Here is a 13,637-nt window from a genome sequence, read left to right on the forward strand (position 1 = left end):
ATTCACATTTTTTCTTATACACTAAAAACTAAAGCTAACAGCTCGCAATCGACGCGTTGACGTCTATCGAATATATCGCAATCGTGTATCGCATTCGGCACTTCCTCGGGATCTGTTACAACAGATGCGATGTTGGAGAATCGCGTACTTGGTATCGATCGTATCGACGAATCTGACGAGTCAATCGAACGTCATATCGATACATTCGTCCAGATCAAACATACGGCGCAAAGTCGATTCAATCATCGTTACGCGTACGTTTAAAGATTCAAGATTCACGTACGAGTGTAACGTCATTCATCAGACAAATTCTGACGGTTAACGGTCCGACGCTTATAAAATTATCTTTGTAATCGTTTCGCAGCAATTTGTAGATATTCTATCGCTACTCGTAGAATTCCTTCCACGTTTCGAGAGACAGTATCAATTCCTGTCCCCGATGATTTCCCAGAGCGATCTCCACGTAGCTCGGTGGACCAACGTTGATTCCAATTTCCAGAAATTTGTAACCCGTGGCCGTCAGAGTGTAACGCTCAGTAAGCGCACCGCGCGACGCTCCACCGAAATACTGTGGAAAATTAAATATATAATATTGCACAATATTGGAAAAAAAGAGAAAAAAATAAAAAAAATGCAGTTGAAACTGCATTACGCGTTACATTCCTTTTTTTGTTTTTCGTCATTGTACGGTGCGCTGCTTTCTTTGGTGGAATACATTGCGTGTTATTCGAATGATGAAGGAGCGGAGTACTTTTTTTTGTCGTGCAGATCGTTCGATGGAGGAGGACTGATCGCATAAATTTTTGACATGGCAAACCGTTAATCCCTCCCTCCTTCCTCTCCCCCTTTTTTTTTAGGAATTTCACTGTTGCAATCAAACATGTAGCGACATGTTCGCAAAGGAGCGTGATGACGTTCAAATTTTTTTCTAGGAAGAGCCCGCGAAAAGATAGCTTTTTGTAGAAATCGACGTACGTGTCGTGGCGTGTCGAGAAAAGCGCCGATATTCCGGCTGCTATAAACAAATAGGGGAGACCTATGATGGCTTTTTTTTTGTGGAAATCGGCGTACGTGTCGCGGCGTGTTAAGAGAGAAGCGCCGGTACTCCGGCTGCTATAAACAAATGGGAGAGACCTATGATGATGCTCCGACAAAGGGACAAAGAAATTGTCGATGATATATAATGGGTCATAGGGTGTGCAGGATCACAGTAAATGGAAGTCTAATGTGTGTGAAAAAAAGAGTTGACGGTGAAAATGGATAATATGTTAAATATAGAAAATGTGTTTAATATGGATGAGAAAGACTTTGTGAATATAGTGGACGAAGTGTCTGGAAATGAAAAAGAAATGGAGATTGACAATATTGACATTGATATTGAAGACGAAGAGCACGCATTGTCTGACGATAGCAATTAAGTAAGTGATCAAAGTGATGATCTTACGGATTACGCAGAAAAAATTGTTACCCGTTCGGAACTCCTTGCGTTGAATAATAATAAAAAGTATTGTTCAATACAATTTTATTATTCAACGGGTGGTGCACTAACTCTATGTGTCGAATGCATGATTCGTCTGGCGGACATTGACATTGGAGTATTGTATGCCGTTAGGAAGCACGAGATAAATATTCTTAATGCGCAGCCGATTTTGCTCCAATTGCCAACAGTCCGTCTGTGTGATAATGCCATGCAACATGTGCCCAATTTGCACAAATTGAAAAAAGACAACAATTGTGAACGAGTCATATGCAAGTGCTCCGTGGAAGAGTGTGATGTGATATAAAAAAACAATATGGAAAGGTCATTAGAAGAATTAACAAGTTCTCCGTTATGAATCAATCTCTCATCTATCAGTGAACGTGGCGGTGTATTTTATAAAGAGACACTATACCCCAACTCCCCATTTCCCGATTCCTCGTCCAAGAGTTAAGGGACGCTACAATTCGATTCTCTGTTTCTCCGCTTCTTCTGAGAAAGCGGAAATAATTCTGGAGGCGTGCACATATTATCATTATAGAGGACACGCATACAATATATTACTACCTCTCTCGCGGCAAAAAGTAGCAGAGATAATTCCAAGAAGTGAGGATATATGGTTGTTCTATTCTCATCAATTTCCGGACATGTCGGAAATACAACGCTTTATATACTGGCTTCGAGTTAAATCAGCTATAGAGAAAAGAAAAAAGAAAGTAAAAAAATGTAAAATTGTTTTGATGAGACAGTACAACAATTTAAAAGAATCAAGATTTCGCAATATGGAACACCTAGAGCGAGTGGAACGCGAGCTGCTAGAGCAGTGCAGCCAAGTCGCTACTTTGGTGGAGTGTTTCACGTGGTTGCAACGATGTGAGGAGTGCATTGAATAACTCGAAGAACTTAGCCGTGTTAAATGTCCTCGACTCACCGTTGCAAATAGACAATCTGTGGTGGCGAGGATCGTGCGACTCGCGGGTGCAAAAGTACAACTATTAGGTGTACAAAAAAGTTCTGAACTTTTTTTTGTAAAATTTAATCTTTATTCAAAAACAAACAAAAAAATATTAATCAGCGAAATATTCTCCGTTTGCATCAACGACCTTTTGCCATCTTTCGGGTAGCTTGCGAATTCTTTGATATACGATAGAAGCTTACCGGCTTCGAAGCGATAAAGTCATTAATGCATTTTCGTATCTCTTCAAATCTCACGAAATGTGTATCAGCCAAATGATGCTGCAGCGACCGGAATAGATAATCGGAAGGCGCCATGTCTGGACTATACGCGGCGTGCGGGAGAAGTTCCCAGCCTAACGCAAAGATAGAAGTCCTGAGTCGCTTTCGCAACATGTGGTTGAGCATTGTCATGAAGCAAGATCACTTTACGACATCCTTGGCCAGTAAATGGTCTCTTTTCTTCTAATGCATCGCTCAAATTGGTCAATTGTTGTTGGTAACGGTCTGCCGTGATTGTTTCACCCGGGGGGTTTCACCCCACCCAACAACTCGTAATACAACACACCTTTCCAATCCCACCAGATACAGAGCAAAACCTTCTTGGCGTAGATATTGGGCTTTGGCGTCGATGTCGAAGGTTGACCAGGGTCAACTCATGATTTTCTACGTTTAGGGTTATCATAAAGAATACACTTTTCATCTGTAATGATTTTGTGCAGAAAATCTTTTTTCCGGAACTTTGAAAGCAAAGTGAGTGCAGTGTCACGCCGACGATTTTTGTTGTCTTCGGACAATTCATGCGGAATCCATCTGCCTTCCTTCTGAACCTTTCCCATCGTATGTAAACGTACGGAAATGGTTTGCTGCGTAACGCCAAGCTGTTCTGCAAGCTCCTTTTCAATTTGCGCAGAATTTATATCCAGCAGTGCTTGCAATTCGTCCGTTTCAATCTTTTGAGGGCGTCCAGCACACGGTTCATCTTCAAGACTGAAATCTCCTTAGCGAAATTTTTGATATCTTTTACATGTATGACTTACAGCGTTTTCTCCATATGCAGCACAAATCATTGCAGTGGCTTCAGCAGCATTTTTCTTCAGATGAAACGCGAAGTGGATGGAAAATCGAATATGCTCTTTTGTTATTGCCATCGTGAACACTACTGATTTTTGAGGTTATGTGCATCAAACGCCAAACCGTATGGCATTTTAGAAGGTCAAATGTCAACGCTTTAAAACCGCAAAAGGGCGGGAAGATATATAAAATTTAAATTGTTATTTCGGTTGTATGAAATCTAAAGCTCAGAACTTTTTTGTACACCTAATAGAAATAAACGAAACTTACATTTATGTGTTTCTTTAAATTGGCTGAAGAACTTCTATTGGCGTGAATAATTTTTCTAAGCAAAATTTGCACGTAAATGCAAAATTTTTGTCATTGCTCAATTTAGGTTCGAGTGTAAAAATTTCTGAATATACCGGCTATGGCATCTTATTCTCTATTTCAGATTGAGACGTACTTGCATGCTCAGTCATTTTGTTTAATTTTAGTTATCCTAATTCAGAAGACTCACGATGTAATACACAATGTACAATAAAGTCACTCACTTTCACACACACGAACACCGAAAAATTACGTATGGCACGTGCCACTACTATTATTTTTTTTTATTTAATCATGGCTTTCTTAGCCAACACGGTTGGCCAACAGGCCACGATTCGATACGTATTGAGCAAATTGAATATTTTATGGCAGAACAAAAACTATGTAAGCAACACCGAAAATGCGTGATGACGCAATATAAAAATTTTTTGAGACAAAACTGTCCGACAAAACTGTCCCATTCAACGAAGGTATCTATGGCACGTGCAAAGAAGAACCGGGAAGCAGTGATGCTAGATTCAAGACGAGAGTCATGAGAGAGTCAGGGAGTGGGGATGCCGCACACAAAGAGAAAGCATGTCCGTGAGAGTTCGGAAGTTCGGCCGCCGTCGGGTAATAGACGAGGCTAGCAAATCTAGTCCTGACTCTTTCACTTTTTTCTCACAACTAGCCTGCTCGATTCTGATTTCTGACCATAGTAAATAATAATAATAGCAATAAGTTTAAATAAATAATATACAATATCTGTAAAGAACATCGCATCTGTACAAGACTTTATCTTATTTTAATGTGCACATATTACACTTGTTACAAAGATAAATGTGTAAAAAATATAATAAAAAATAAAATTAAAAAATATAAAAAATATAAAAAAATACAAAAATACAAAAAAACATAATAAAATTTTTTATTTTTCTAATTTTTCTATCTTCTTATATCTATTCTATTATTTTCTAATTACAGATATAATTCTTTCTAACAGATATAATTTCCATTTTTTTTAAATATAACGAACATTGTATGTCAATATTATTAATAATGTTTACAACTGTAAGCACTAAAGCGAACGTAGCTTATATCGTAAAGCGCGATAGTTCTTTTGCTTTACCGAAGAAGTAACATATAATTTATCTGCCGACATAAAAGATAAATGCTTTTCATCGAGCTTCATGTTTAAAGCAGTTTCGTTTCTTGCTTTTAATGCTGACTTCAATACACAAATGGCATTTACAGTAGTCGACGATAATCTGTTTTGTTTTTTTGTTTTAACATCTGTTAAAAGGGAAAATATTCTTTCCGGAGCTGCATTTGAATTTGGGAGTGCTCTAGTAGAATTCAAGAAGGCTCTTAAATTGGGATATTTGGTTTCATTATTTAAATATTGTCTTTGTAAAATCTCCTTCCACATATTATCAAAATTTAATTTTAACAAATCTTGTTTCTCTGTTACTGAAAAATCTGAATTTAAGGCAAACTATTCTTTCTTTAAATCGTTTTCGTCAAAACCCTCCATTCTTGCAGCAATAAAAGAAAGATCATGAAATGATGTTTCCCTATCAGTACTCAATAAAGCTATATGTAGTAAAAGAATTTGTAATTTTGATAAAGATGTATCACTTACTGGTAATCTTTTGAAAATTTCTTCGGCTGCATTTATATAAAATCGCAAATGGTTCTCTCGAATAGTTGCAACCATGTTTGCGTGTCCATCCTCTATCAATTGATAAAGATATACTTCGCACTCCGATCCTAAAAAAATATCATTTAAAGATTTATGATTTTCTGTCTTACAAAATGTTATATTTGGCAAATGTTTCAAAATTTCTGATTTTATAAAATTTGTACAAATTTCTTTTAAAAAATCAATTGACTGTAACAGATGTATCCTCGTTTCCTCAGCTTGGAAAAATGCATTAAATACATTTAAAAAAAATATAATGTATATTTTAAGAATAGCAAATATGCTTTTGTATCTACATTCTGCACGACACAAATGCACGTAACAAATTTTCTGCAGATGTACCTTTCTCGCTCACGATCATTCAAATTCATTCAAAAAATGTATCATATTCCAAGATTGAAAAAATCTGTCGATACACGCGTAGTGAGAAAGCCATCGTGTATTACATAACTTTACAATTTTGTGAGTCCTTTCTTCAAAACATTCACTTAATTCGGTGAAAATAGACCATCGCTTGGGACTACAGGTTATATAGCTTGTAATTCTTTTCAAGAAGTCCTTACACGCTTGAAGTATCTTAGCATATGCGGCATGCGAAGCTAATGAAGCAGAATGGCATGGACATACATGGATAATGTCAATACATTATTGCACATCTCTTTCAATTTTTTCTTGAAAGATAAATGTTTTCTGACCATAACGGATGCATTGTCGCATGACAAGGCAACAATATTTGAAAAAGATATTTGTAGTTTCCACATTTCATATTTAAATGCATTAAACAATTTTTCCGCGTTGCAATCGTTGCATCGATATCAATTAATTTTACTAATTGCGAATGAACTTCTAATGTTTCAATATGAACGTATCGAATGTGAAATGTCATCCATTTTTCACTAGAAATATCTGTTAATTCATCTATAAAAATAGAAAATTTTGTATTTTGAATTTTTTCTATCACACGATCCGTCTCAACTGGATATAAAATGTTCGTAATTATATTCGTACATTTTTGTCGACTCATAATCATGCTTTTCAAAACTTGTTAGGATTTTTGCCTACATCTGTAAAAAAATCGAGTATTATTTTTGCATTTTCGTGTGAAATATTTTTTTCAGCGATTAAAGCAGCATATCGAATCTCCGCGAATTTTTTCCGCTCCTCAAAGGATGAAAACAGTTCATTAATTTCTATGTTACAATCTTCATTCGATTTGCTTGTTATTTCATCTAACTTTTCGCAATTATTCTTATGTATTTTAGATTCAGCGTGACGGTAGATTTGCGATAAACCGCCAGCAATAGTTTTTTCGCAAATCGTATATGATGCAAATGAATTTACATCACTTGCACTTTGTGTAGCCATGGCTTAAATTGTTCGATCTCTAACCATTGCTGCTTAAATACATTCGGATGCAATGATTTTTGTTCAAAAGTTACGTTATCATTATCAGATGATGATACATCTTTGTCAATATTTTTTTTATGTTGCGCAGATTCTACAGATTCTGTCTTATAATATTCGATATTGGACCACACGAAAAATTTTTAGCGCATATGTTACGTCCGAGGTTCTGGAGGAAAGGTAATACTTTTCGTCAGAAGGAGGAGAACTCGGGTGGACGCACGGAATCTTCGTTGCTCTCACAGACCGACGTCGTGAGGTCGATCCACGAGTCGAATGCGCGTTAAGGGGACAGGAATCGGATCAGTGTCGGTGACGTTATAATCCTTACCTGCGCCAGCGCTATCGATGGTCCGTTTTTTGGTCAGAGAACCGAATCTCTTTTACCAAGGATGGACCTCGCGATCCTCAGGGAGCCGTGAACGGTTCGAGGTCAAGTTTTTGGGTAAATAAATCGAGACGAAATTCGAGTTAACTGATTTAATAATAATAAAAAAAGGAAATATATATTAATATATTAATTTTAATAACTTAATATTAATAATTAATTTTAAAACAATATATTAATTTTAAGAATTTTCGAAGTGGCGCAAATTTTACTACGTACATTTGAATATGGAAGTACAAAAATTTTATACATAAAATTTCAAATAATAGATAACAAAACAAAAAAAAATCTGGTATCTATATACCCAATTGTTCCAATTGGGGCAAAAAATTGGTAATCGCGAGTATATCGATGGGATCGGGTTGCAGATGTGGCGGGGGATTAGGATGAGCGGAAAGCCTTTATTGGAACAAGGTAGGGAAGAGGGTCACGGGAAATGTACATAGGGATGATATCGTTAACTTGGTGTCTTGAGATTTGATCCCAAAACTGGCTGTCGGTTTTAAATTTCCTTTTAATATAAAAGGTTCCAGGAGGTGGATGGGTGGGAGAACGGGGAAATTGACGGACGAGATCGTAAAACTTCTCGAAGTTCTCTGGAGTGCATTGTTTCTCGAAATCTGCCGCGAAGCGGAGGGCGGTGGGGTATTGTTGTAAAGAGATGTTAGAGAGTCTCGGTTCTATGTCGATTAACCGCTCCGCGAGTTCCTCGGCGTGTCCAGTTTCGCGATGAATCCGCTTGTTTAGCTTCTCCCGATGATGTCGCAATGCCTGTTTCGTTTGCGTGTTCGGGATAGCTTTCGTTTGGTTCACTATGTAAATATAAGAGTTAGATGAGAGAGAGTGTGAGGTGAGAGTGGTAAAAAAAATTGAGGAATCGTGATAATGTAGCTTCACCGAATCAATCGGCGGCTTGCCAGGTTGGAATGTTGCGGAATCGGGGGAGACAGCTTCACCGAGTTAATTGGCGGCTTGCCAATTTGGAATGTTGGAGTGTTTTAAGGAAACAATTATGTCGAGATCGCGAATCAAACAGCCAGTCTACCGCGAGAAAGAGTGATAAAAATGGATTTATTTTTGTTGTGGCGGGCGCTGGTGATGGACGAGAGGTGTGGTGCCTAGGCTGGATCGTGGATCGAATCACACAAAAATGAAAGAATCGCGCACAGATTCTAACTGAGAAAAGAAATTTTTGCGACAAGCTCGGATGGTCCCGTCCGTGAAGGCATGGAGCGATGAGAAGCGAGAAGAGAGCGATCCGCTCCACGTCGCGGTTTTTAAAAGGTTCCGAAGGGATGGGAATATCTGGGCGTAATGGATTTCCGCGTTGGCTTGTCGAATGATAGTTTAGAAAAATTGTGAGTATAGAGGGGGGAGCGGTGTTCTGTGGATTGTGGTTGTTTTTATATTTCCAGATTTTCTAGCGAATGATGGAATTAGTTAGTGAAAATTTTCCCGTCATTTCACACCCTCAATCATTCATTGGTGTGGCCGCCAATGGCCGCTAATCGTTTCTTCTTGATTGGCGTTTCCCTTAATTTCCCCATCAATTTGGGGAATGTCACCCTCGAATGATCTGACGCGTTTCTTATCCGTTAGGAATTTGTTTTTGTTAATATTTTTTATTTTTATTGGTATGTTATAAACTTGTCGGTGCCGATAAAGCTGTCTATCCCAAGAATTATTTTTTTTTGATAGTGAGACGTATCTCGAGAGGAATTTTTGTATATTTATTTAGGGTTTCTTTAGATCGTTCGAAGCGCTTTATTTTCTGATTAGCAGCCGTTGTCTTTTTCCGAAAGAGAAGAATTCGTGAAGTCCCCCGGACGTAACACTCCCCGCCTTAGACAAATGTTGGGGGTGCACAACATTTGCAACAATAGGATAATAATTCTTCTCTTTCGATTCCCTTTTTTTTTGTGAAGAAGAAGGAAGGAACAGGCGATCACCAAAACCCCTTCCTTATTCTCTCGTTCTTCCTCGTCTTCGCTTACATTAACTAACGTTACATTATATTCTCAATACTGTTTAAAATTAAATTGTGCGCATCGTTCACTCTCCCCTCCCTATTTTTTTTAAAGAAAAATATTTTAAGTGTTTCATGCCTAAAATTTGTTAATGCGTATTTATTTTGAAAGGACTTATTTCTCCTTGTTGGAAAGGGTGAAGAATGCGCAAAATCTTGATGTATGCGGAGGTGCTTGGATTCGATAGAAGAGTATTATTACTACTATAATAATAATAATAATAATAATAATAATAATAATTATTATTATTATTATTACTATTATTATTACGATTACAAATAAATTCGAAGGAATTATAAGAATTTCGAAAGAATTAAGGATAATTTTGGCTTAACTCTATCATATTTATTATATAGCGTTCAAGAGGAAGAAAATGATTTTGTATAACAAACGATCAGCAAATTCTTGCCTCCCTTTTTTTTTTAACAACATGTTATATTACGTGAGTACCACCAGTCGCATTTCGCTTAGTTTGGAATTATATCTCCATGTTCTACACCCCAAGATGGTTTTCCTATCGTCTTCCCCCTCTTTTTTTTCAGGGGTCTTAGTACAAATGGCCAAGCCGTGGCCATTAGGCGTTTTAGCGCTCTTTACCTGCCTCAGTCGTTGCGTATCGTCTGGTTATGATTTATTATACTAGGTAAGGTGACGTTCGCATGAGAATTTATTCGACTGGGCAATTAGATGTGCAGGATTATTATTCTACCAACTTGTTAATATTATTATGCTGTAGTTTAGGGTGTTGGTGGTTGCAGATGAGGAGAGAAAAATAAAAATAATAAGCGCTCCCGCTCTCCAGTAGACACTCAAGTAGTATCGATATGAATAAAGAATTAATCGACTTGGTTACATTTCCTCCCTCTTTATGCCACAAAAAAAGAAAAAATTAATATAATAAGTTTAATAATAAAAAAAGTAGATGATATATGTATAAAAGGAACTTAAGTAATTGTTATCAAAATTATTATGATTATTATTAAATTATAATGTTTATGATTGTTCAACTTAAACATTATTTTATTAACTAAGTAAGTATACGAGAAAAAAAGATATAACTAAGAGAAATAAGGATGGTACAATTAAAAGAAACAAAGGTTGTGTAACTAAGTATATAGACTCATATTTTTAGATCGCTGGGAAGGTATCCACGATTCGGGCCTCTTTCTCGACTCGTACCTCCCCTAGAAATACCAGTGCGTCACGAAGGTTCGTAACCCTCCAGTCGCCCTCGTGCGGCAAGACTAATTTGACCATTGCGGCCCCGTTTTCCAGTGGACGCACGATGTTAATATATCCGCTGCGTCCTTCAGTTAGGATTCGGCACAAGATTCTAGTTTTCCTGGACCAAAATCTGGTTGGTTTAGCTGGTCCTGTATAGGCTAGTCCACAGGTAAGAGCCTGTCAGCATAATTCTTGGAAACGCCCTTCCAAGCGGAAAATTTGATGGAATGGTCTCCACACTTGGCTTCTCCTATGTCCCTGAGATCGATCCGAGTGGTCCTCTGGGCCGGGTTGACTCCCGTAATCAATCCCCTTTGCCATACATCGCCGTCTTTTATGGCAACAGGCTTGTCTTCCTCTATGTCGTTGGGCCAGCAAATGAGTTCTTTGGATTTGCGGTTCATTCGAAAGTTAAGTTCTTCTGATAGATCTTGCAGAGCTGATTCTCCATTTTTTAACCGCACCCAAAACAGGAGCAGAGATTCCATTCGTAGAATCTTACACTCGAGACGCCCACGAGTCAAATGGCTATCGATGGCTTCCATTCTTCTCTTCTTCTTTTTACTTTTACTTTCTTTATTTCTAAAAAGTTTAATGATTATTAGGTGATTGTGGAGGGGGAATAATAGATAGGAGAAGGAAAGAAAAGAAGTTGTTTTGTTATTATTATTTTTTTAGTTCGAACGAAAATCCTGGTTTTTTTCCTTTGGTGGTAATAAAGGGTATACTTGGTTTTCGGGGGTCTTATTATACAGGTCAGACTCTGGTGCGTCGGCCTGTTCGGGTTTTTGAAATCTTTTTGTCCCCAACAATAATAAAAGATGGGTAATAGAGTCCCAAATGGCGCCCAGTAGATGTATGAATCATCCATATACGGTACGCAAAGCGTAACCATGTACGATTGTGTCTACTATTAGTTGTATGATTTTCCCGGTGAGGTATATTCCAATTATTCCAGCACTGATATTGCTGAAAATTAAGAATTTATTCCAAAATTTTTTCCATGCGGATGCAGCTATTTTTGTTATGGATGCTTCGTCTAATAGATTTGAGAGTGACCCTCCGTTCAGAGAGATTGATTATCCCATCATCCGCCTGGCTACCGCGTTGAGCACCGCCGGTCGCTCAGCAGGGAACAATATGTGGTCTCGTAGGTCATTGAGATCATTTTCGGTGTATATTCCGCTTGTAGCGAGCAATCCAGGGCTAACATATTTCCACGTAGGTTTGGTCATAGGTTTCATAATTGTGGGCGGTAATGATTCCACAGGTTTAGGCATGAGTTTATACTATGAATCTCCTAGGTGATACATAGTGGATGCGAAAGAGTTGCAATTTATCTGAGTTCCTTGTCGCAATAGCACATGGGTTTGCGGCGTTAAGTAATAGGTTTCGTTTCCCCGAATGACCGGTAGCTGATTGTAACAGTTGTCAGTTCTTGTGATTTTTACTTCTACGGGTACGCATTTTATGATATATATTACTTCTCCAGTTAACAGGAGCCATATATCCAGGTCTTTTCATTAGATAATAAGCAAAGATATCGGATGTTTGAGTAGCTATAGCTAAGGCGTTTTTTAACATTCCCTGCTCTAGTTCACATTGTTGCAAAAGGATATTTCTGTATAATTGATTTATCTGCGTACGGATGTGCTTTTCGACGTATACGAATTTGGAATTCATGTAGATGAATATGTCGAGGTTAGAGACATGCGTTCGTTGTTTGAAGATCGTTACGCCACGTTTCGAAGATGATTAATTTGGGATGTTCGGTTCAAGTGAGTGTATAATCGCATGTTGCATATTTTCCTTTGCTAGTCAAGGCGAAAGTTGTATCTTGTGCAGTTAATGAATAGACTACTAGTTGTTATTCATTTACGTTATCTATTATTTTGTCTGCAATCCCACTGTACAATACTCCGTAATTGTTGAATTTACAAGTGTCGGCGGGCACTGGGTCCCAGTAGGTTTCACCTCCCTCTATATCTGTGCAATGAGTGGTTGTGAGTTCACAGGCCACTCTGGATCTGAGTAGCACTCGATTACTATTTATTCGTACGTCGGCTATATATTCTTGTAGTGAGATTTTTATGCTGGCGAGTACCACGTCAGTCCACGTGCCGTACGGATCTGAATACGTGCTCCCCTTGCACGATCCATCGGCGTCTACGTGTCCTGTCAATGTTACTGGTCGGGCAGTGGTATGATTCGGTTTTAATCCGGTGATATATCCGTTATGTAACTGATAAGTTCCATAAGAATGCATTCATTGACATACTTCGCGCGATGTTTCCTCTATATATGAATATTTGCCATTTAAAACATCCATGGAGTGAGAAAACATTCCGCATTTTTTTATTAATCTGTCTATTTCGACCTTGCATTGAATAACTTTTACTGACTCAAATTCATTTATTTGTAGAAGTTGTATATAGACGTTAGTTGAATTTACGTTCTGTGGCGGAATGTCGCATTCTTCGATATTTAGTAGGGATAAGGTTGTTAGATTTGTTGAGGGCGAGCCGCAGTCATGGCCTATTATCCCATGCGTTTTATGGAACCGGATTGTTAAAATTGCTATTATTACTGCCCAGCAATTATGGAGATCCATCTGAAAATGGTTATGTTTTTTTTTTTATTATTTGTCTGGAAGTAACTTAATATGCGAAATTCGTAAACGGTTAGGATGGACGATTCGACTATTTTTCTTTATTCTAATTTTTACGTTAGTTTTATTTAATATTTTTAGAACTTCGTGTGGTCCGGTATACTGATCCCCAAATTTACCTGGTTTAGGTCCCTTTAATAGAAATACGTAATCCCCAGGTTTAAAGATTTGAGGGTTGATTTTTTTGTCATAATATTTCTTTGATTTGTGTTTCGCATTGATGATATTTTCACGCGCGTTTCCCTCGAAGGTTATGGAGTTAAGTGACTAAGGTTACTAAATAGTCATCATAGCTAGTTAATTTATCTTCTGATGCTAGAAATTTTTCCGAAGGTATTCTTGCAAGTTTTCCAAATATTAATTCGTATGGAGTATGTTTTGTAGCTTCGTGTACGCAGGTATTATAATTAAACATTGCGAGGCTAACTCAT

At 37.7% G+C, this 13,637-nt stretch overlaps 1 pseudogene; it reads right to left on the minus strand.

The window, feature by feature from the left end:
- Positions 1-11,212: 11,212 nt before the first annotated feature.
- LOC148935366 (uncharacterized) lies at positions 11,213-12,931 on the minus strand (annotated as a pseudogene).
- Between the last annotated feature and the right edge of the window lie 706 nt (positions 12,932-13,637).

This window comes from Pogonomyrmex barbatus, unplaced genomic scaffold (assembly GCF_055798465.1).
Source record: "Pogonomyrmex barbatus isolate J1 unplaced genomic scaffold, ASM5579846v1 scaffold5, whole genome shotgun sequence".
NCBI lineage: Eukaryota > Metazoa > Arthropoda > Insecta > Hymenoptera > Formicidae > Pogonomyrmex > Pogonomyrmex barbatus.